The 23,634-nt window shown below is 49.1% G+C and overlaps 11 non-coding genes and 1 pseudogene across 11 annotated transcripts; all 12 read right to left on the bottom strand.

The window, feature by feature from the left end:
• Positions 1–6,760: 6,760 nt before the first annotated feature.
• Positions 6,761–6,951, bottom strand: LOC142287461 (U2 spliceosomal RNA). The gene has a single exon (XR_012748435.1). It is a non-coding gene; the product is annotated as a U2 spliceosomal RNA (small nuclear RNA).
• A 1,387-nt stretch (positions 6,952–8,338) lies between these two features.
• On the bottom strand, positions 8,339–8,528 carry LOC142287448 (U2 spliceosomal RNA). Its single transcript, XR_012748425.1, has one exon. It is a non-coding gene; the product is annotated as a U2 spliceosomal RNA (small nuclear RNA).
• Positions 8,529–9,216: 688 nt separating this feature from the next.
• On the bottom strand, positions 9,217–9,343 carry LOC142287450 (U2 spliceosomal RNA; annotated as a pseudogene).
• Positions 9,344–10,767: 1,424 nt separating this feature from the next.
• Positions 10,768–10,958, bottom strand: LOC142287473 (U2 spliceosomal RNA). The gene has a single exon (XR_012748446.1). It is a non-coding gene; the product is annotated as a U2 spliceosomal RNA (small nuclear RNA).
• A 1,387-nt stretch (positions 10,959–12,345) lies between these two features.
• Positions 12,346–12,536, bottom strand: LOC142287485 (U2 spliceosomal RNA). Its single transcript, XR_012748457.1, has one exon. It is a non-coding gene; the product is annotated as a U2 spliceosomal RNA (small nuclear RNA).
• A 1,387-nt stretch (positions 12,537–13,923) lies between these two features.
• On the bottom strand, positions 13,924–14,114 carry LOC142287497 (U2 spliceosomal RNA). Its single transcript, XR_012748468.1, has one exon. It is a non-coding gene; the product is annotated as a U2 spliceosomal RNA (small nuclear RNA).
• A 1,387-nt stretch (positions 14,115–15,501) lies between these two features.
• LOC142287441 (U2 spliceosomal RNA) lies at positions 15,502–15,692 on the bottom strand. Its single transcript, XR_012748418.1, has one exon. It is a non-coding gene; the product is annotated as a U2 spliceosomal RNA (small nuclear RNA).
• A 1,387-nt stretch (positions 15,693–17,079) lies between these two features.
• LOC142287451 (U2 spliceosomal RNA) lies at positions 17,080–17,270 on the bottom strand. Its single transcript, XR_012748426.1, has one exon. It is a non-coding gene; the product is annotated as a U2 spliceosomal RNA (small nuclear RNA).
• Positions 17,271–18,657: 1,387 nt separating this feature from the next.
• LOC142287452 (U2 spliceosomal RNA) lies at positions 18,658–18,848 on the bottom strand. Its single transcript, XR_012748427.1, has one exon. It is a non-coding gene; the product is annotated as a U2 spliceosomal RNA (small nuclear RNA).
• A 1,387-nt stretch (positions 18,849–20,235) lies between these two features.
• On the bottom strand, positions 20,236–20,426 carry LOC142287453 (U2 spliceosomal RNA). Its single transcript, XR_012748428.1, has one exon. It is a non-coding gene; the product is annotated as a U2 spliceosomal RNA (small nuclear RNA).
• A 1,387-nt stretch (positions 20,427–21,813) lies between these two features.
• LOC142287454 (U2 spliceosomal RNA) lies at positions 21,814–22,004 on the bottom strand. The gene has a single exon (XR_012748429.1). It is a non-coding gene; the product is annotated as a U2 spliceosomal RNA (small nuclear RNA).
• Positions 22,005–23,391: 1,387 nt separating this feature from the next.
• On the bottom strand, positions 23,392–23,582 carry LOC142287456 (U2 spliceosomal RNA). The gene has a single exon (XR_012748430.1). It is a non-coding gene; the product is annotated as a U2 spliceosomal RNA (small nuclear RNA).
• Between the last annotated feature and the right edge of the window lie 52 nt (positions 23,583–23,634).

Raw genomic sequence — 23,634 nt, forward strand, 5'->3', positions numbered from 1 at the left:
ACCGTCTCGTACACAGACTCACAAATGCCGCTCAGGCCACCCACCATCCGTCTCAACAAACCAAACGATACAGGGCGCCTCTTGTCCCTCTCCCGTACGCCACGGCGAAAGCCCCGCAAAGCCTGACGAACCCGAAAATCCTGTGAAACATCACGCTCCCCTCTCATTTTTAACCAAATGCCACTGCCGACACCCGATGTGCCACAGCCGATGCCGATCGCCCGGCTGAAAAATCCGTACTCACCAATGACAACAAAGCCACCAAGTAATCCACGCTTTCCCCACCAAACATCAGACGCAACAACTCCTCCCATTCAGCCCACACCTTAGCATACCGGCACCAAGTCACCTCGGTCACCGAGTTCCGAATCAAGTCTGAGATCACCGCCTCACCAGATGCCACAAATCCTCGGGGCACTCCACTCCAACTTCGTCCGCCCACGGCAACAGCGCCCGAAACCTGCTGAACTGAAAACGAGACAAAGCATCAGCCACCTCGTTGTCAACACCCGGAACGTGCCTTGCCACTACCTGCACATTCAACTGCAGACATCTCAACACTAAATGCCGCAAATACACCACCACCGGCTCCGACTTAGCAGACAAGTTGTTAATCGTGTGCACCACCGCCTGGTTATCACAATGAAAACACACTTTCCTTCCGGCAAAGTGCGACCCCCAGAGCTCCACTGCCACTACAATGGGGAATAGCTCTAACAGAGCCAAATTCCTAACCAAGCCGCTCTCCCGCCACGCCTGTGGCCACTGCCCGACACACCAATGACCTCTGAAGACAGCCCCAAACCCGGCCGACCCCGCCGCATCCGTAAACAGCTGCAACGCCCCGTTAGACGCCACCCTCTCCATCACCAGCGTCCGGCCGTTGAAATGCTGCAAAAATTGATCCCATACTTCCAAATCGTCCCTGATCGCCTTTGTGATCCGCACAAAATGCGCCGGCAACCGTACCCCGGCCGTCGCCGTCGCCAAACGCCTCGCAAACACTCTCCCCATTGGCACAATTCTGCAAGCAAAATTCAATTTTCCAAGCAAAGACTGCACCGCCTTAAGCCGCACCTTCTTCGCCGCTTTTACCCCTGACACTGCGGACCTCAAATCACGGACCTTCTCCGCCGGCAACCTGCATTCCATAGCAATGGTGTCAATTTCAATTCCCAGAAAACACATCACCGGCGCCGGGCCTTCCGTCTTATCCGGCGCCAAAGGAATCCCGAAACTGGCCGCAACTTTTTGCAACGCAAATAGCAAACCCGCACAAACCATCGAACCCGCCGGCCCGACACACAGGAAATCATCCAAGTAATGAATGATGGACGTAAGCCCGGACACGTCCCGAACCACCCACTCAACAAACGAACTAAATGCCTCAAAGTACGAACACGAAATGGAACAGCCCATTGGCAAACAACGATCAACATAATAACTGCCATCCCACCAGCAACCCAACAAATGCTGACTATCTGGATGAACCGGTAACAACCGAAACGCTGCTTCCACATCCGCCTTTGCCATCAATGCACCCCGCCCCGCCGCCCTAACCAGGTCCAACGCCTTATCGAACGACACATAATATACCGCCGACAACTCCGGCGCAATGCCATCATTCACCGATAACCCTTCCGGGTAAGACAAATGATGAATCAGCCGAAATTTATTCCGCTCCTTCTTTGGTACCACCCCCAACGGTGACACCACCAAATTCCCGCACGGCGGGGCGACATAAGGGCCGCCCATCCTGCCCAAAGCCACCTCCCTTTCCAGCTTCTCATCCACCACTTCCGGGTGATCCCGAGCGGAACGCAAATTACGATACGGCGGAACCGATGCATTAACAACCGACGGAATATGAAAACCATCCGAAAAACCAGAACTTAACAACGCCGCCGCCTCCTTGTCCGGATACCTATTTAAAAACGGAACCATCACTTCTACCTTCACCGGCGTCGTCCCTCTTACCAGCCCCATCACCAGCCTTTCCTTTTCCTTTTTTAAAACATTTGGACAAGCTATGTCCCCCCCCACATCCGGAGCATTCATGCTTAAAACGGCACGCCGCTCCAAACCTGCACTGCCCTTCATTGTACTGCCAACACAAACCTTTCTTGAAACTTGCCGGGGACCCGGCCCCCCCCGAACCCCCGGCGCCCCCCCGAAAGGGCTGAGCCGGTGCCGACATCAATCGCATCCATAAGGAAATATCCTTATGGTCCCAACGCATATCTGGCCGCAATGCCTTCCGCTGCCTAAATTGCTCGTCGTAGCGCAGCCACGCCAGTCCGCCATAAACTCGATAAGCCTCCCCTATCGCATCCATGTAGCCGAACAAAGCCGAACAATGCTCCGGCTCCTTCTCCCCGACCACGCTCGCCAAAATCGCAAATGCCTGTAGCCAGTTGGCAAAAGTCCGAGGAATAAGCCTATAACGGCGCTTTTCCTCCTCGTCCTTCTCCTTTTTGGAATCACTCGGCTTAACCCTATCCAAATTAAATTTCTCCAGGGGAAGCAGAGAAAATATCTCCACATATTCCCCTTTCCAAATTTTTTCCCGCACCTCCTTCTTTAAATGGGCCCCCAGCGGGCCCTCAAAACAAACATAAACTTCGCTTTTAGCCCTATCATCTAAGCGCACCACCTCATCCTCCTTCTCCTTTTCCTTCTCCTTTTCCTTCTCCTTTTCCTTCTCCTTTCCCCCCCCCGTCTCACTCCCCCCTTCGCCCCCCCCTCTACTCGCACCCGCTCCGTCACCCCCCGTCGCCGCCGAGGCCCCTAAACCGGCTGCACCCACCCACGCCGCCACCGGCGCCTGGGCCCCCTCCCCCCCCGCTCCCGAAGCCGCCGCCAGCCCCTGCAACAGCCCCAACAATTGACTCCACACTGCGAAACCAGCGGGCGCTGCCGTAGCCGCAGCCGCCCCCCCCCCGAAGCCCCCCGCCAGCGCAGCCCCTGCCGCCTCCGCGGCCGTCTCACCCGACCGCCGCTCGGCGTCTCCCGAGACCGCCGCCTCGCTGTCCTCCGTCTGTCGTCCATCCGACTCCTCCGAACCGAAAGCCTCTTCCCCCTCCTCGCCGCTGGCCTCATCTTCCATCCGACATCCGGGGGGCGCCGCCGCAGCACCCCCCCCACCACGGCCGCCAGACAGGGCCGCCGCGTGGGCAGAGTCATCCCCGCTCCATCTCTTGCCCCGGGGTGACAACCCAGGAGACCGTCCTGTCCCCCGCGCCGGCACCCCGGGCCTCGACCTCTTGCGCCCGCCCCCCTGCCGACTGCAAGGGGCCTCTGGGCGCGGACGACCAGACGCCCGGCTCCGGATCTCAGCCGTCGTCGCCTCTGGCCCTCCTGGGCTATTGCAGGCCTCCATCCGCCGAGTCCTCCCGCTCCCACGGGAGACTGCCACATCCGGGGGCTGCACAGCGGTACTGAGTGACCCGGCGGTTGCCGCAGGGCTCCCGCCGTCACTCCTTCTCTCAGCCGCACCGGGGTCAGGCACCGCAGACCCCCCCCCGGCGCCGGACCTACCGCCACGTGCAGCCCCGCGGTCCCCCCGCCGACTGCAGGGGGATCTGCTGGCCTCTCTCCTGCGCCGAGCGCGCTCCCGGCCTGGAGCCGCTGCAGTCTCAGTAACTCCAGCCCGGAGGCCGGGACCGGAAGCAGGCCCCGTGCTGGCCACTCCCACCTCCCGACCGCCGCGGCTGGAACGAAGATTCCTCCCGCCGGCCTCTGCAGCAGCCAGACGCTGCTGCTGCGCTGCACTCTGCGGAGGGTCCCTGGAGGGGCTCTTACATCTCCTCCTCGCCCCCCCCCGCGCCCGGGGAATACCTGCGGGGGGGCCGCGACTGGCGCCCGCCGCTGCTGGGGGGACGAGGGGCAAGCGCCGACGGGTTAACCCCGGCAGCCCTGATGTGGGTCTGCACTGCCAGGGGCCCGTGCGCTGCGACCGCTGCCTGAATCAGACGCTGGAGCTCCTGAAGATCTGCCATGGAGGTGCACGTGCAGATCGTTCGGCGTCCGGAAACAGAAGAGGAGGTAACTCCTTCCTCTCCCAGCTAACCCTTTCCCTGCTCCTCCTCTTCCTCCCCGGCTAAAACCATCCCCCAAAGCCATATTAGGCATATACCACTGTCCCTATTAACCCATCACTCCCTACCTCCCCCTTGGTCATGTCGCCCCTCCCCCCAAGTGGGTCCGTGGCTTTCTCACGTGCTGTTTTTAAATGCAAGCACGGACGCAATAAGAACCTAACTGGTTTTTAGGAGCGACAATTACTGAGAAGTCTGACACTATCAGACACTGCTGACTGACGTGTATTATACACTAGACTTGTGCGTTATATAATAGTTTGTGCAAAACGCGCACCTGTACCCTGCCACCGACTGCCACACACGTGCTGTTTTTAAATGCAAGCACGGACGCAATAAGAACCTAACTGGTTTTTAGGAGCGACAATTACTGAGAAGTCTGACACTATCAGACACTGCTGACTGACGTGTATTATACACTAGACTTGTGCGTTATATAATAGTTTGTGCAAAACGCGCACCTGTACCCTGCCACCGACTGCCACACACGTGCTGTTTTTAAATGCAAGCACGGACGCAATAAGAACCTAACTGGTTTTTAGGAGCGACAATTACTGAGAAGTCTGACACTATCAGACACTGCTGACTGACGTGTATTATACACTAGACTTGTGCGTTATATAATAGTTTGTGCAAAACGCGCACCTGTACCCTGCCACCGACTGCCACACACGTGCTGTTTTTAAATGCAAGCACGGACGCAATAAGAACCTAACTGGTTTTTAGGAGCGACAATTACTGAGAAGTCTGACACTATCAGACACTGCTGACTGACGTGTATTATACACTAGACTTGTGCGTTATATAATAGTTTGTGCAAAACGCGCACCTGTACCCTGCCACCGACTGCCACACACGTGCTGTTTTTAAATGCAAGCACGGACGCAATAAGAACCTAACTGGTTTTTAGGAGCGACAATTACTGAGAAGTCTGACACTATCAGACACTGCTGACTGACGTGTATTATACACTAGACTTGTGCGTTATATAATAGTTTGTGCAAAACGCGCACCTGTACCCTGCCACCGACTGCCACACACGTGCTGTTTTTAAATGCAAGCACGGACGCAATAAGAACCTAACTGGTTTTTAGGAGCGACAATTACTGAGAAGTCTGACACTATCAGACACTGCTGACTGACGTGTATTATACACTAGACTTGTGCGTTATATAATAGTTTGTGCAAAACGCGCACCTGTACCCTGCCACCGACTGCCACACACGTGCTGTTTTTAAATGCAAGCACGGACGCAATAAGAACCTAACTGGTTTTTAGGAGCGACAATTACTGAGAAGTCTGACACTATCAGACACTGCTGACTGACGTGTATTATACACTAGACTTGTGCGTTATATAATAGTTTGTGCAAAACGCGCACCTGTACCCTGCCACCGACTGCCACACACGTGCTGTTTTTAAATGCAAGCACGGACGCAATAAGAACCTAACTGGTTTTTAGGAGCGACAATTACTGAGAAGTCTGACACTATCAGACACTGCTGACTGACGTGTATTATACACTAGACTTGTGCGTTATATAATAGTTTGTGCAAAACGCGCACCTGTACCCTGCCACCGACTGCCACACACGTGCTGTTTTTAAATGCAAGCACGGACGCAATAAGAACCTAACTGGTTTTTAGGAGCGACAATTACTGAGAAGTCTGACACTATCTGGACTGTTTTACACTGTGTACACCAGCCCCAGATATGATGAAGGCTGGTATACGGTCACCACTAGGAATGGCTATATATACCCTGCCTGCCTGCCTGTATACTGCTACAATAGTCCTGACAAGGACTCTTCTGGTCACTAGCCTGTATTCCGACCTGGCTATACCCTGCCTGTATATAGCAACAATAGTCCTGAGAAGGACTCTGCTACTGTACTCCGACCTGGCTATACCCTGCCTGCCTGTATACAACTAGAATAGTCCTGAGAAGGACTTCTGGTCACACTGTTTGCAGCCCTGCTCCGGAACTAACTATAAAGGGCCGCAAAGCTTTCCCTGAATCAGCGACACTCTCCCTACACTCACTGTCAGAATAGCTGTGAGCAGAGCACAGCGCGCCGGCCGATATAAAGGCTCGGTGACGCTGTGCAGGCCGGCCAATCACTGCAATTCCACAACTAACAGGGCTGTGGCATTGCAGTGGTCTGCCAGCCAATCCCTGCATGAGGGCTGGCTCTCAAAAGAGCGCCAACATGCAGAAATGAAGACCACGAGTAAAGCACGAGTATCGCGAGATTACTCGGTCCCCGCCGAGCAGCCCGAGTACAGTGATACTCGTGCGAGTACCGAGTAGTGACAAGCATGCTCGCTCATCACTAGTTATCACACCTGTGGTCACTGCAGCAGCAGGTGAATCCACTTTGTCCAAAAGGGATCTATTCCATTCAATTGCAAATGATCTAGATAAGACAGAGAACTGCAGCACGGGGACATAGCCGAGTTGGTCAGGTTGAGTGGTGATGAGTTTGCTATTTGGATGAATAAAGAAAGTCAAAAGTGTGAAAGATAAAAAACAAAAGGAGGAAGTGTGAAAAGTGAATGGGCCAAATTGAGGTGCATATGAAGACGTATGCTTTCTTCCAATTCATTAAATCGGGCTAATATGAATCAGGTGAATTGAGTTCTGCTTTTGGAAACTGGGTTAAGAAGGGGTGCACCGTTCCTGGAGGTACTGCAATACCAGGTCAATGCGTGGAGTGGACAGAGCAAGCTCTTTTTCCATCTCCCTGTTCTAAAAATCCATTTAATATATGGTCCCCAGATAGGGGACGTATCAGATATTAAACTGATAAGAACAGATACTACACTTGATCTTAGCCAAAAGGCCGAGAAGCGATAACCAGAATTGGTTTGGGCCTCGAGTGGCACCCTGGCCTATGCCGGACACATCTTAGGGAGAGAGAGCGAGAGGGAGACAAACCCACGCCTACACAAGACATTTTGTCACCCAAGCCAACCCTTGAAAAGGCTGCTTTGCAGAGCCAAAACAAGAAGAATGGTGCGTTTTGCAGCCGCCGCCCACTGCAATGAATCTGAATAACTCCTCCTTTAGGGCGCAAGCAACTCCCCTCCCCCTTGCAGTCTTTCCAATTCACGATACAAAAAGACGGACAGGACAGGTTGCCTGACTTTCCGTCACTGCCACCCTTTGCCATCCTTACCCGTAGAAAGCCCTTTCATCATCCCCAAACCCTAATCTTTTCCCTTTCCTTCCCAGCCCCCAAACCCTGCCCTCTGTACCTTTCTCACCACCCGCTTCCCTTCTCCTGTCATCCCCCTACCACCCGGGAAAAAAAGAGATTGCCCCCTCCTTCCACTAGCCCACCCTCCCACCCAAAGAACAACTTCTTCTGCGCAGCTTGTTTTCTAGGCAGCAGCGCTATTGTGATGTCATCGGGGGGCATTGTGACAAGCCGCCAGTGTTCCGTCTCTTCATGTTGTGCACAGTTCAAACGGAAAATACATCAACAGGCAGACTACAGAAAAGCTTACTATCAAAGGTTAGAGGGGGGCTTTCTCAGAGGGCTTTTTACAGTTTTTCTATTCCCAATTAGCCGTTTAAGTGTACTTATTGAAAGTAGTAATTCTTTCATAGGCCGCCCTTTCTTAGTATTTGACGTTCCTTATATTGCGGTATGAGGCTTCGCAGTAGGTTGCAAACATTCATCACCCATGACTGTCCCCAATTGAGCTCAGAAGCTCAATGTCTATCATGACCTCTCTTTTAGAATGTCCAAGAGCAAGCAAACTATTCCTCCAGGAGAGGGCGCCAACAGACTACTAAAGAGATCATCATTACTCAAAGAAAACCCCAAAAACCAATGCATGATAGGAATAAACAGGTAACTTTCTTTGGAGTGGAAGCGGAGAGATCGCACCAGATGCCAATTCTAGATGTTATCACACCTGTGGTCACTGCAGCAGCAGGTGAATCCACTTTGTCCAAAAGGGATCTATTCCATTCAATTGCAAATGATCTAGATAAGACAGAGAACTGCAGCACGGGGACATAGCCGAGTTGGTCAGGTTGAGTGGTGATGAGTTTGCTATTTGGATGAATAAAGAAAGTCAAAAGTGTGAAAGATAAAAAACAAAAGGAGGAAGTGTGAAAAGTGAATGGGCCAAATTGAGGTGCATATGAAGACGTATGCTTTCTTCCAATTCATTAAATCGGGCTAATATGAATCAGGTGAATTGAGTTCTGCTTTTGGAAACTGGGTTAAGAAGGGGTGCACCGTTCCTGGAGGTACTGCAATACCAGGTCAATGCGTGGAGTGGACAGAGCAAGCTCTTTTTCCATCTCCCTGTTCTAAAAATCCATTTAATATATGGTCCCCAGATAGGGGACGTATCAGATATTAAACTGATAAGAACAGATTGATTTAATGAAGCTTTCCAAAGCACCACAAAAAATGCATGACCGAAGTCACACCAAAAACAGTGCAAAGGCTAGGATTCGTGTGGACCCCTCCGTGAGGAGAGGGTCCCCAAAAATCAACCCCGTCCCTCCGAGCCAGAAGGCCACAGCAAGGGTCAGGGATCTTCGGTGCTCCCCCAAGCCGAAGCCTGGTTGAGCCTTGTCGTTGCTCCCAGCGTCCACCCAGGCATCTTACCCAAGTGGAGTAGAGAGCTACTAGTTGTTGGTTTCGCAGCCGAAACTGCCCGGACCGTCAACCGGTGTTGGTTTCTCAGCCCAAGGCTAACCGGACCTCCAACCGGGTGTTGGTTTCTCAGCCGAAGCTGACCCGGACCTCCAACCGGGTGTTGGTTTCTCAGCCGAAGCTGACCCAGACCTCCAACCGGGTGTTGGTTTCTCAGCCGAAGCTGACCCGGACCTCCAACCGGGTGTTGGTTTCTCAGCCCAAAGCTGAACGGACCTCCGACCATGATTATAAAAATTTCCCTTCCTAGCCAGAAGGCCGGGATAGAGCAATATGCTCAGAAAGTATGAAAGGGCAAGGTACGGTGTGCTACAGAGCCCAAGGCTCGCCGGGGTCCCAAGCCAGCAAGCTCAGACTCACTCCAGGGTCGTCAGTCCTGGGGCACATTGCACCATAGCCCCCACACTTACTCAGTCTAATAGCCTCGATCCTGGTAGGGCCATGTTTTCCTCTAGATGAATATACTATACATCAAGAGTACTAGCAAGCGCAACCTTCCAGTGTGCATTGCATCTGCCGAGCCTCACAGATACTACACTTGATCTTAGCCAAAAGGCCGAGAAGCGATACTACACATGATCTTAGCCAAAAGGCCGAGAAGCGATAACCAGAATTGGTTTGGGCCTCGAGTGGCACCCTGGCCTATGCCGGACACATCTTAGGGAGAGAGAGCGAGAGGGAGACAAACCCACGCCTACACAAGACATTTTGTCACCCAAGCCAACCCTTGAAAAGGCTGCTTTGCAGAGCCAAAACAAGAAGAATGGTGCGTTTTGCAGCCGCCGCCCACTGCAATGAATCTGAATAACTCCTCCTTTAGGGCGCAAGCAACTCCCCTCCCCCTTGCAGTCTTTCCAATTCACGATACAAAAAGACGGACAGGACAGGTTGCCTGACTTTCCGTCACTGCCACCCTTTGCCATCCTTACCCGTAGAAAGCCCTTTCATCATCCCCAAACCCTAATCTTTTCCCTTTCCTTCCCAGCCCCCAAACCCTGCCCTCTGTACCTTTCTCACCACCCGCTTCCCTTCTCCTGTCATCCCCCTACCACCCGGGAAAAAAAGAGATTGCCCCCTCCTTCCACTAGCCCACCCTCCCACCCAAAGAACAACTTCTTCTGCGCAGCTTGTTTTCTAGGCAGCAGCGCTATTGTGATGTCATCGGGGGGCATTGTGACAAGCCGCCAGTGTTCCGTCTCTTCATGTTGTGCACAGTTCAAACGGAAAATACATCAACAGGCAGACTACAGAAAAGCTTACTATCAAAGGTTAGAGGGGGGCTTTCTCAGAGGGCTTTTTACAGTTTTTCTATTCCCAATTAGCCGTTTAAGTGTACTTATTGAAAGTAGTAATTCTTTCATAGGCCGCCCTTTCTTAGTATTTGACGTTCCTTATATTGCGGTATGAGGCTTCGCAGTAGGTTGCAAACATTCATCACCCATGACTGTCCCCAATTGAGCTCAGAAGCTCAATGTCTATCATGACCTCTCTTTTAGAATGTCCAAGAGCAAGCAAACTATTCCTCCAGGAGAGGGCGCCAACAGACTACTAAAGAGATCATCATTACTCAAAGAAAACCCCAAAAACCAATGCATGATAGGAATAAACAGGTAACTTTCTTTGGAGTGGAAGCGGAGAGATCGCACCAGATGCCAATTCTAGATGTTATCACACCTGTGGTCACTGCAGCAGCAGGTGAATCCACTTTGTCCAAAAGGGATCTATTCCATTCAATTGCAAATGATCTAGATAAGACAGAGAACTGCAGCACGGGGACATAGCCGAGTTGGTCAGGTTGAGTGGTGATGAGTTTGCTATTTGGATGAATAAAGAAAGTCAAAAGTGTGAAAGATAAAAAACAAAAGGAGGAAGTGTGAAAAGTGAATGGGCCAAATTGAGGTGCATATGAAGACGTATGCTTTCTTCCAATTCATTAAATCGGGCTAATATGAATCAGGTGAATTGAGTTCTGCTTTTGGAAACTGGGTTAAGAAGGGGTGCACCGTTCCTGGAGGTACTGCAATACCAGGTCAATGCGTGGAGTGGACAGAGCAAGCTCTTTTTCCATCTCCCTGTTCTAAAAATCCATTTAATATATGGTCCCCAGATAGGGGACGTATCAGATATTAAACTGATAAGAACAGATACTACACTTGATCTTAGCCAAAAGGCCGAGAAGCGATAACCAGAATTGGTTTGGGCCTCGAGTGGCACCCTGGCCTATGCCGGACACATCTTAGGGAGAGAGAGCGAGAGGGAGACAAACCCACGCCTACACAAGACATTTTGTCACCCAAGCCAACCCTTGAAAAGGCTGCTTTGCAGAGCCAAAACAAGAAGAATGGTGCGTTTTGCAGCCGCCGCCCACTGCAATGAATCTGAATAACTCCTCCTTTAGGGCGCAAGCAACTCCCCTCCCCCTTGCAGTCTTTCCAATTCACGATACAAAAAGACGGACAGGACAGGTTGCCTGACTTTCCGTCACTGCCACCCTTTGCCATCCTTACCCGTAGAAAGCCCTTTCATCATCCCCAAACCCTAATCTTTTCCCTTTCCTTCCCAGCCCCCAAACCCTGCCCTCTGTACCTTTCTCACCACCCGCTTCCCTTCTCCTGTCATCCCCCTACCACCCGGGAAAAAAAGAGATTGCCCCCTCCTTCCACTAGCCCACCCTCCCACCCAAAGAACAACTTCTTCTGCGCAGCTTGTTTTCTAGGCAGCAGCGCTATTGTGATGTCATCGGGGGGCATTGTGACAAGCCGCCAGTGTTCCGTCTCTTCATGTTGTGCACAGTTCAAACGGAAAATACATCAACAGGCAGACTACAGAAAAGCTTACTATCAAAGGTTAGAGGGGGGCTTTCTCAGAGGGCTTTTTACAGTTTTTCTATTCCCAATTAGCCGTTTAAGTGTACTTATTGAAAGTAGTAATTCTTTCATAGGCCGCCCTTTCTTAGTATTTGACGTTCCTTATATTGCGGTATGAGGCTTCGCAGTAGGTTGCAAACATTCATCACCCATGACTGTCCCCAATTGAGCTCAGAAGCTCAATGTCTATCATGACCTCTCTTTTAGAATGTCCAAGAGCAAGCAAACTATTCCTCCAGGAGAGGGCGCCAACAGACTACTAAAGAGATCATCATTACTCAAAGAAAACCCCAAAAACCAATGCATGATAGGAATAAACAGGTAACTTTCTTTGGAGTGGAAGCGGAGAGATCGCACCAGATGCCAATTCTAGATGTTATCACACCTGTGGTCACTGCAGCAGCAGGTGAATCCACTTTGTCCAAAAGGGATCTATTCCATTCAATTGCAAATGATCTAGATAAGACAGAGAACTGCAGCACGGGGACATAGCCGAGTTGGTCAGGTTGAGTGGTGATGAGTTTGCTATTTGGATGAATAAAGAAAGTCAAAAGTGTGAAAGATAAAAAACAAAAGGAGGAAGTGTGAAAAGTGAATGGGCCAAATTGAGGTGCATATGAAGACGTATGCTTTCTTCCAATTCATTAAATCGGGCTAATATGAATCAGGTGAATTGAGTTCTGCTTTTGGAAACTGGGTTAAGAAGGGGTGCACCGTTCCTGGAGGTACTGCAATACCAGGTCAATGCGTGGAGTGGACAGAGCAAGCTCTTTTTCCATCTCCCTGTTCTAAAAATCCATTTAATATATGGTCCCCAGATAGGGGACGTATCAGATATTAAACTGATAAGAACAGATACTACACTTGATCTTAGCCAAAAGGCCGAGAAGCGATAACCAGAATTGGTTTGGGCCTCGAGTGGCACCCTGGCCTATGCCGGACACATCTTAGGGAGAGAGAGCGAGAGGGAGACAAACCCACGCCTACACAAGACATTTTGTCACCCAAGCCAACCCTTGAAAAGGCTGCTTTGCAGAGCCAAAACAAGAAGAATGGTGCGTTTTGCAGCCGCCGCCCACTGCAATGAATCTGAATAACTCCTCCTTTAGGGCGCAAGCAACTCCCCTCCCCCTTGCAGTCTTTCCAATTCACGATACAAAAAGACGGACAGGACAGGTTGCCTGACTTTCCGTCACTGCCACCCTTTGCCATCCTTACCCGTAGAAAGCCCTTTCATCATCCCCAAACCCTAATCTTTTCCCTTTCCTTCCCAGCCCCCAAACCCTGCCCTCTGTACCTTTCTCACCACCCGCTTCCCTTCTCCTGTCATCCCCCTACCACCCGGGAAAAAAAGAGATTGCCCCCTCCTTCCACTAGCCCACCCTCCCACCCAAAGAACAACTTCTTCTGCGCAGCTTGTTTTCTAGGCAGCAGCGCTATTGTGATGTCATCGGGGGGCATTGTGACAAGCCGCCAGTGTTCCGTCTCTTCATGTTGTGCACAGTTCAAACGGAAAATACATCAACAGGCAGACTACAGAAAAGCTTACTATCAAAGGTTAGAGGGGGGCTTTCTCAGAGGGCTTTTTACAGTTTTTCTATTCCCAATTAGCCGTTTAAGTGTACTTATTGAAAGTAGTAATTCTTTCATAGGCCGCCCTTTCTTAGTATTTGACGTTCCTTATATTGCGGTATGAGGCTTCGCAGTAGGTTGCAAACATTCATCACCCATGACTGTCCCCAATTGAGCTCAGAAGCTCAATGTCTATCATGACCTCTCTTTTAGAATGTCCAAGAGCAAGCAAACTATTCCTCCAGGAGAGGGCGCCAACAGACTACTAAAGAGATCATCATTACTCAAAGAAAACCCCAAAAACCAATGCATGATAGGAATAAACAGGTAACTTTCTTTGGAGTGGAAGCGGAGAGATCGCACCAGATGCCAATTCTAGATGTTATCACACCTGTGGTCACTGCAGCAGCAGGTGAATCCACTTTGTCCAAAAGGGATCTATTCCATTCAATTGCAAATGATCTAGATAAGACAGAGAACTGCAGCACGGGGACATAGCCGAGTTGGTCAGGTTGAGTGGTGATGAGTTTGCTATTTGGATGAATAAAGAAAGTCAAAAGTGTGAAAGATAAAAAACAAAAGGAGGAAGTGTGAAAAGTGAATGGGCCAAATTGAGGTGCATATGAAGACGTATGCTTTCTTCCAATTCATTAAATCGGGCTAATATGAATCAGGTGAATTGAGTTCTGCTTTTGGAAACTGGGTTAAGAAGGGGTGCACCGTTCCTGGAGGTACTGCAATACCAGGTCAATGCGTGGAGTGGACAGAGCAAGCTCTTTTTCCATCTCCCTGTTCTAAAAATCCATTTAATATATGGTCCCCAGATAGGGGACGTATCAGATATTAAACTGATAAGAACAGATACTACACTTGATCTTAGCCAAAAGGCCGAGAAGCGATAACCAGAATTGGTTTGGGCCTCGAGTGGCACCCTGGCCTATGCCGGACACATCTTAGGGAGAGAGAGCGAGAGGGAGACAAACCCACGCCTACACAAGACATTTTGTCACCCAAGCCAACCCTTGAAAAGGCTGCTTTGCAGAGCCAAAACAAGAAGAATGGTGCGTTTTGCAGCCGCCGCCCACTGCAATGAATCTGAATAACTCCTCCTTTAGGGCGCAAGCAACTCCCCTCCCCCTTGCAGTCTTTCCAATTCACGATACAAAAAGACGGACAGGACAGGTTGCCTGACTTTCCGTCACTGCCACCCTTTGCCATCCTTACCCGTAGAAAGCCCTTTCATCATCCCCAAACCCTAATCTTTTCCCTTTCCTTCCCAGCCCCCAAACCCTGCCCTCTGTACCTTTCTCACCACCCGCTTCCCTTCTCCTGTCATCCCCCTACCACCCGGGAAAAAAAGAGATTGCCCCCTCCTTCCACTAGCCCACCCTCCCACCCAAAGAACAACTTCTTCTGCGCAGCTTGTTTTCTAGGCAGCAGCGCTATTGTGATGTCATCGGGGGGCATTGTGACAAGCCGCCAGTGTTCCGTCTCTTCATGTTGTGCACAGTTCAAACGGAAAATACATCAACAGGCAGACTACAGAAAAGCTTACTATCAAAGGTTAGAGGGGGGCTTTCTCAGAGGGCTTTTTACAGTTTTTCTATTCCCAATTAGCCGTTTAAGTGTACTTATTGAAAGTAGTAATTCTTTCATAGGCCGCCCTTTCTTAGTATTTGACGTTCCTTATATTGCGGTATGAGGCTTCGCAGTAGGTTGCAAACATTCATCACCCATGACTGTCCCCAATTGAGCTCAGAAGCTCAATGTCTATCATGACCTCTCTTTTAGAATGTCCAAGAGCAAGCAAACTATTCCTCCAGGAGAGGGCGCCAACAGACTACTAAAGAGATCATCATTACTCAAAGAAAACCCCAAAAACCAATGCATGATAGGAATAAACAGGTAACTTTCTTTGGAGTGGAAGCGGAGAGATCGCACCAGATGCCAATTCTAGATGTTATCACACCTGTGGTCACTGCAGCAGCAGGTGAATCCACTTTGTCCAAAAGGGATCTATTCCATTCAATTGCAAATGATCTAGATAAGACAGAGAACTGCAGCACGGGGACATAGCCGAGTTGGTCAGGTTGAGTGGTGATGAGTTTGCTATTTGGATGAATAAAGAAAGTCAAAAGTGTGAAAGATAAAAAACAAAAGGAGGAAGTGTGAAAAGTGAATGGGCCAAATTGAGGTGCATATGAAGACGTATGCTTTCTTCCAATTCATTAAATCGGGCTAATATGAATCAGGTGAATTGAGTTCTGCTTTTGGAAACTGGGTTAAGAAGGGGTGCACCGTTCCTGGAGGTACTGCAATACCAGGTCAATGCGTGGAGTGGACAGAGCAAGCTCTTTTTCCATCTCCCTGTTCTAAAAATCCATTTAATATATGGTCCCCAGATAGGGGACGTATCAGATATTAAACTGATAAGAACAGATACTACACTTGATCTTAGCCAAAAGGCCGAGAAGCGATAACCAGAATTGGTTTGGGCCTCGAGTGGCACCCTGGCCTATGCCGGACACATCTTAGGGAGAGAGAGCGAGAGGGAGACAAACCCACGCCTACACAAGACATTTTGTCACCCAAGCCAACCCTTGAAAAGGCTGCTTTGCAGAGCCAAAACAAGAAGAATGGTGCGTTTTGCAGCCGCCGCCCACTGCAATGAATCTGAATAACTCCTCCTTTAGGGCGCAAGCAACTCCCCTCCCCCTTGCAGTCTTTCCAATTCACGATACAAAAAGACGGACAGGACAGGTTGCCTGACTTTCCGTCACTGCCACCCTTTGCCATCCTTACCCGTAGAAAGCCCTTTCATCATCCCCAAACCCTAATCTTTTCCCTTTCCTTCCCAGCCCCCAAACCCTGCCCTCTGTACCTTTCTCACCACCCGCTTCCCTTCTCCTGTCATCCCCCTACCACCCGGGAAAAAAAGAGATTGCCCCCTCCTTCCACTAGCCCACCCTCCCACCCAAAGAACAACTTCTTCTGCGCAGCTTGTTTTCTAGGCAGCAGCGCTATTGTGATGTCATCGGGGGGCATTGTGACAAGCCGCCAGTGTTCCGTCTCTTCATGTTGTGCACAGTTCAAACGGAAAATACATCAACAGGCAGACTACAGAAAAGCTTACTATCAAAGGTTAGAGGGGGGCTTTCTCAGAGGGCTTTTTACAGTTTTTCTATTCCCAATTAGCCGTTTAAGTGTACTTATTGAAAGTAGTAATTCTTTCATAGGCCGCCCTTTCTTAGTATTTGACGTTCCTTATATTGCGGTATGAGGCTTCGCAGTAGGTTGCAAACATTCATCACCCATGACTGTCCCCAATTGAGCTCAGAAGCTCAATGTCTATCATGACCTCTCTTTTAGAATGTCCAAGAGCAAGCAAACTATTCCTCCAGGAGAGGGCGCCAACAGACTACTAAAGAGATCATCATTACTCAAAGAAAACCCCAAAAACCAATGCATGATAGGAATAAACAGGTAACTTTCTTTGGAGTGGAAGCGGAGAGATCGCACCAGATGCCAATTCTAGATGTTATCACACCTGTGGTCACTGCAGCAGCAGGTGAATCCACTTTGTCCAAAAGGGATCTATTCCATTCAATTGCAAATGATCTAGATAAGACAGAGAACTGCAGCACGGGGACATAGCCGAGTTGGTCAGGTTGAGTGGTGATGAGTTTGCTATTTGGATGAATAAAGAAAGTCAAAAGTGTGAAAGATAAAAAACAAAAGGAGGAAGTGTGAAAAGTGAATGGGCCAAATTGAGGTGCATATGAAGACGTATGCTTTCTTCCAATTCATTAAATCGGGCTAATATGAATCAGGTGAATTGAGTTCTGCTTTTGGAAACTGGGTTAAGAAGGGGTGCACCGTTCCTGGAGGTACTGCAATACCAGGTCAATGCGTGGAGTGGACAGAGCAAGCTCTTTTTCCATCTCCCTGTTCTAAAAATCCATTTAATATATGGTCCCCAGATAGGGGACGTATCAGATATTAAACTGATAAGAACAGATACTACACTTGATCTTAGCCAAAAGGCCGAGAAGCGATAACCAGAATTGGTTTGGGCCTCGAGTGGCACCCTGGCCTATGCCGGACACATCTTAGGGAGAGAGAGCGAGAGGGAGACAAACCCACGCCTACACAAGACATTTTGTCACCCAAGCCAACCCTTGAAAAGGCTGCTTTGCAGAGCCAAAACAAGAAGAATGGTGCGTTTTGCAGCCGCCGCCCACTGCAATGAATCTGAATAACTCCTCCTTTAGGGCGCAAGCAACTCCCCTCCCCCTTGCAGTCTTTCCAATTCACGATACAAAAAGACGGACAGGACAGGTTGCCTGACTTTCCGTCACTGCCACCCTTTGCCATCCTTACCCGTAGAAAGCCCTTTCATCATCCCCAAACCCTAATCTTTTCCCTTTCCTTCCCAGCCCCCAAACCCTGCCCTCTGTACCTTTCTCACCACCCGCTTCCCTTCTCCTGTCATCCCCCTACCACCCGGGAAAAAAAGAGATTGCCCCCTCCTTCCACTAGCCCACCCTCCCACCCAAAGAACAACTTCTTCTGCGCAGCTTGTTTTCTAGGCAGCAGCGCTATTGTGATGTCATCGGGGGGCATTGTGACAAGCCGCCAGTGTTCCGTCTCTTCATGTTGTGCACAGTTCAAACGGAAAATACATCAACAGGCAGACTACAGAAAAGCTTACTATCAAAGGTTAGAGGGGGGCTTTCTCAGAGGGCTTTTTACAGTTTTTCTATTCCCAATTAGCCGTTTAAGTGTACTTATTGAAAGTAGTAATTCTTTCATAGGCCGCCCTTTCTTAGTATTTGACGTTCCTTATATTGCGGTATGAGGCTTCGCAGTAGGTTGCAAACATTCATCACCCATGACTGTCCCCAATTGAGCTCAGAAGCTCAATGTCTATCATGACCTCTCTTTTAGAATGTCCAAGAGCAAGCAAACTATTCCTCCAGGAGAGGGCGCCAACAGACTACTAAAGAGATCATCATTACTCAAAGAAAACCCCAAAAACCAATGCATGATAGGAATAAACAGGTAACTTTCTTTGGAGTGGAAGCGGAGAGATCGCACCAGATGCCAATTCTAGATGTTATCACACCTGTGGTCACTGCAGCAGCAGGTGAATCCACTTTGTCCAAAAGGGATCTATTCCATTCAATTGCAAATGATCTAGATAAGACAGAGAACTGCAGCACGGGGACATAGCCGAGTTGGTCAGGTTGAGTGGTGATGAGTTTGCTATTTGGATGAATAAAGAAAGTCAAAAGTGTGAAAGATAAAAAACAAAAGGAGGAAGTGTGAAAAGTGAATGGGCCAAATTGAGGTGCATATGAAGACGTATGCTTTCTTCCAATTCATTAAATCGGGCTAATATGAATCAGGTGAATTGAGTTCTGCTTTTGGAAACTGGGTTAAGAAGGGGTGCACCGTTCCTGGAGGTACTGCAATACCAGGTCAATGCGTGGAGTGGACAGAGCAAGCTCTTTTTCCATCTCCCTGTTCTAAAAATCCATTTAATATATGGTCCCCAGATAGGGGACGTATCAGATATTAAACTGATAAGAACAGATACTACACTTGATCTTAGCCAAAAGGCCGAGAAGCGATAACCAGAATTGGTTTGGGCCTCGAGTGGCACCCTGGCCTATGCCGGACACATCTTAGGGAGAGAGAGCGAGAGGGAGACAAACCCACGCCTACACAAGACATTTTGTCACCCAAGCCAACCCTTGAAAAGGCTGCTTTGCAGAGCCAAAACAAGAAGAATGGTGCGTTTTGCAGCCGCCGCCCACTGCAATGAATCTGAATAACTCCTCCTTTAGGGCGCAAGCAACTCCCCTCCCCCTTGCAGTCTTTCCAATTCACGATACAAAAAGACGGACAGGACAGGTTGCCTGACTTTCCGTCACTGCCACCCTTTGCCATCCTTACCCGTAGAAAGCCCTTTCATCATCCCCAAACCCTAATCTTTTCCCTTTCCTTCCCAGCCCCCAAACCCTGCCCTCTGTACCTTTCTCACCACCCGCTTCCCTTCTCCTGTCATCCCCCTACCACCCGGGAAAAAAAGAGATTGCCCCCTCCTTCCACTAGCCCACCCTCCCACCCAAAGAACAACTTCTTCTGCGCAGCTTGTTTTCTAGGCAGCAGCGCTATTGTGATGTCATCGGGGGGCATTGTGACAAGCCGCCAGTGTTCCGTCTCTTCATGTTGTGCACAGTTCAAACGGAAAATACATCAACAGGCAGACTACAGAAAAGCTTACTATCAAAGGTTAGAGGGGGGCTTTCTCAGAGGGCTTTTTACAGTTTTTCTATTCCCAATTAGCCGTTTAAGTGTACTTATTGAAAGTAGTAATTCTTTCATAGGCCGCCCTTTCTTAGTATTTGACGTTCCTTATATTGCGGTATGAGGCTTCGCAGTAGGTTGCAAACATTCATCACCCATGACTGTCCCCAATTGAGCTCAGAAGCTCAATGTCTATCATGACCTCTCTTTTAGAATGTCCAAGAGCAAGCAAACTATTCCTCCAGGAGAGGGCGCCAACAGACTACTAAAGAGATCATCATTACTCAAAGAAAACCCCAAAAACCAATGCATGATAGGAATAAACAGGTAACTTTCTTTGGAGTGGAAGCGGAGAGATCGCACCAGATGCCAATTCTAGATGTTATCACACCTGTGGTCACTGCAGCAGCAGGTGAATCCACTTTGTCCAAAAGGGATCTATTCCATTCAATTGCAAATGATCTAGATAAGACAGAGAACTGCAGCACGGGGACATAGCCGAGTTGGTCAGGTTGAGTGGTGATGAGTTTGCTATTTGGATGAATAAAGAAAGTCAAAAGTGTGAAAGATAAAAAACAAAAGGAGGAAGTGTGAAAAGTGAATGGGCCAAATTGAGGTGCATATGAAGACGTATGCTTTCTTCCAATTCATTAAATCGGGCTAATATGAATCAGGTGAATTGAGTTCTGCTTTTGGAAACTGGGTTAAGAAGGGGTGCACCGTTCCTGGAGGTACTGCAATACCAGGTCAATGCGTGGAGTGGACAGAGCAAGCTCTTTTTCCATCTCCCTGTTCTAAAAATCCATTTAATATATGGTCCCCAGATAGGGGACGTATCAGATATTAAACTGATAAGAACAGATACTACACTTGATCTTAGCCAAAAGGCCGAGAAGCGATAACCAGAATTGGTTTGGGCCTCGAGTGGCACCCTGGCCTATGCCGGACACATCTTAGGGAGAGAGAGCGAGAGGGAGACAAACCCACGCCTACACAAGACATTTTGTCACCCAAGCCAACCCTTGAAAAGGCTGCTTTGCAGAGCCAAAACAAGAAGAATGGTGCGTTTTGCAGCCGCCGCCCACTGCAATGAATCTGAATAACTCCTCCTTTAGGGCGCAAGCAACTCCCCTCCCCCTTGCAGTCTTTCCAATTCACGATACAAAAAGACGGACAGGACAGGTTGCCTGACTTTCCGTCACTGCCACCCTTTGCCATCCTTACCCGTAGAAAGCCCTTTCATCATCCCCAAACCCTAATCTTTTCCCTTTCCTTCCCAGCCCCCAAACCCTGCCCTCTGTACCTTTCTCACCACCCGCTTCCCTTCTCCTGTCATCCCCCTACCACCCGGGAAAAAAAGAGATTGCCCCCTCCTTCCACTAGCCCACCCTCCCACCCAAAGAACAACTTCTTCTGCGCAGCTTGTTTTCTAGGCAGCAGCGCTATTGTGATGTCATCGGGGGGCATTGTGACAAGCCGCCAGTGTTCCGTCTCTTCATGTTGTGCACAGTTCAAACGGAAAATACATCAACAGGCAGACTACAGAAAAGCTTACTATCAAAGGTTAGAGGGGGGCTTTCTCAGAGGGCTTTTTACAGTTTTTCTATTCCCAATTAGCCGTTTAAGTGTACTTATTGAAAGTAGTAATTCTTTCATAGGCCGCCCTTTCTTAGTATTTGACGTTCCTTATATTGCGGTATGAGGCTTCGCAGTAGGTTGCAAACATTCATCACCCATGACTGTCCCCAATTGAGCTCAGAAGCTCAATGTCTATCATGACCTCTCTTTTAGAATGTCCAAGAGCAAGCAAACTATTCCTCCAGGAGAGGGCGCCAACAGACTACTAAAGAGATCATCATTACTCAAAGAAAACCCCAAAAACCAATGCATGATAGGAATAAACAGGTAACTTTCTTTGGAGTGGAAGCGGAGAGATCGCACCAGATGCCAATTCTAGATGTTATCACACCTGTGGTCACTGCAGCAGCAGGTGAATCCACTTTGTCCAAAAGGGATCTATTCCATTCAATTGCAAATGATCTAGATAAGACAGAGAACTGCAGCACGGGGACATAGCCGAGTTGGTCAGGTTGAGTGGTGATGAGTTTGCTATTTGGATGAATAAAGAAAGTCAAAAGTGTGAAAGATAAAAAACAAAAGGAGGAAGTGTGAAAAGTGAATGGGCCAAATTGAGGTGCATATGAAGACGTATGCTTTCTTCCAATTCATTAAATCGGGCTAATATGAATCAGGTGAATTGAGTTCTGCTTTTGGAAACTGGGTTAAGAAGGGGTGCACCGTTCCTGGAGGTACTGCAATACCAGGTCAATGCGTGGAGTGGACAGAGCAAGCTCTTTTTCCATCTCCCTGTTCTAAAAATCCATTTAATATATGGTCCCCAGATAGGGGACGTATCAGATATTAAACTGATAAGAACAGATACTACACTTGATCTTAGCCAAAAGGCCGAGAAGCGATAACCAGAATTGGTTTGGGCCTCGAGTGGCACCCTGGCCTATGCCGGACACATCTTAGGGAGAGAGAGCGAGAGGGAGACAAACCCACGCCTACACAAGACATTTTGTCACCCAAGCCAACCCTTGAAAAGGCTGCTTTGCAGAGCCAAAACAAGAAGAATGGTGCGTTTTGCAGCCGCCGCCCACTGCAATGAATCTGAATAACTCCTCCTTTAGGGCGCAAGCAACTCCCCTCCCCCTTGCAGTCTTTCCAATTCACGATACAAAAAGACGGACAGGACAGGTTGCCTGACTTTCCGTCACTGCCACCCTTTGCCATCCTTACCCGTAGAAAGCCCTTTCATCATCCCCAAACCCTAATCTTTTCCCTTTCCTTCCCAGCCCCCAAACCCTGCCCTCTGTACCTTTCTCACCACCCGCTTCCCTTCTCCTGTCATCCCCCTACCACCCGGGAAAAAAAGAGATTGCCCCCTCCTTCCACTAGCCCACCCTCCCACCCAAAGAACAACTTCTTCTGCGCAGCTTGTTTTCTAGGCAGCAGCGCTATTGTGATGTCATCGGGGGGCATTGTGACAAGCCGCCAGTGTTCCGTCTCTTCATGTTGTGCACAGTTCAAACGGAAAATACATCAACAGGCAGACTACAGAAAAGCTTACTATCAAAGGTTAGAGGGGGGCTTTCTCAGAGGGCTTTTTACAGTTTTTCTATTCCCAATTAGCCGTTTAAGTGTACTTATTGAAAGTAGTAATTCTTTCATAGGCCGCCCTTTCTTAGTATTTGACGTTCCTTATATTGCGGTATGAGGCTTCGCAGTAGGTTGCAAACATTCATCACCCATGACTGTCCCCAATTGAGCTCAGAAGCTCAATGTCTATCATGACCTCTCTTTTAGAATGTCCAAGAGCAAGCAAACTATTCCTCCAGGAGAGGGCGCCAACAGACTACTAAAGAGATCATCATTACTCAAAGAAAACCCCAAAAACCAATGCATGATAGGAATAAACAGGTAACTTTCTTTGGAGTGGAAGCGGAGAGATCGCACCAGATGCCAATTCTAGATGTTATCACACCTGTGGTCACTGCAGCAGCAGGTGAATCCACTTTGTCCAAAAGGGATCTATTCCATTCAATTGCAAATGATCTAGATAAGACAGAGAACTGCAGCACGGGGACATAGCCGAGTTGGTCAGGTTGAGTGGTGATGAGTTTGCTATTTGGATGAATAAAGAAAGTCAAAAGTGTGAAAGATAAAAAACAAAAGGAGGAAGTGTGAAAAGTGAATGGGCCAAATTGAGGTGCATATGAAGACGTATGCTTTCTTCCAATTCATTAAATCGGGCTAATATGAATCAGGTGAATTGAGTTCTGCTTTTGGAAACTGGGTTAAGAAGGGGTGCACCGTTCCTGGAGGTACTGCAATACCAGGTCAATGCGTGGAGTGGACAGAGCAAGCTCTTTTTCCATCTCCCTGTTCTAAAAATCCATTTAATATATGGTCCCCAGATAGGGGACGTATCAGATATTAAACTGATAAGAACAGATACTACACTTGATCTTAGCCAAAAGGCCGAGAAGCGATAACCAGAATTGGTTTGGGCCTCGAGTGGCACCCTGGCCTATGCCGGACACAT

The sequence above is a fragment of the Anomaloglossus baeobatrachus genome, unplaced genomic scaffold (assembly GCF_048569485.1).
Source record: "Anomaloglossus baeobatrachus isolate aAnoBae1 unplaced genomic scaffold, aAnoBae1.hap1 Scaffold_728, whole genome shotgun sequence".
NCBI lineage: Eukaryota > Metazoa > Chordata > Amphibia > Anura > Aromobatidae > Anomaloglossus > Anomaloglossus baeobatrachus.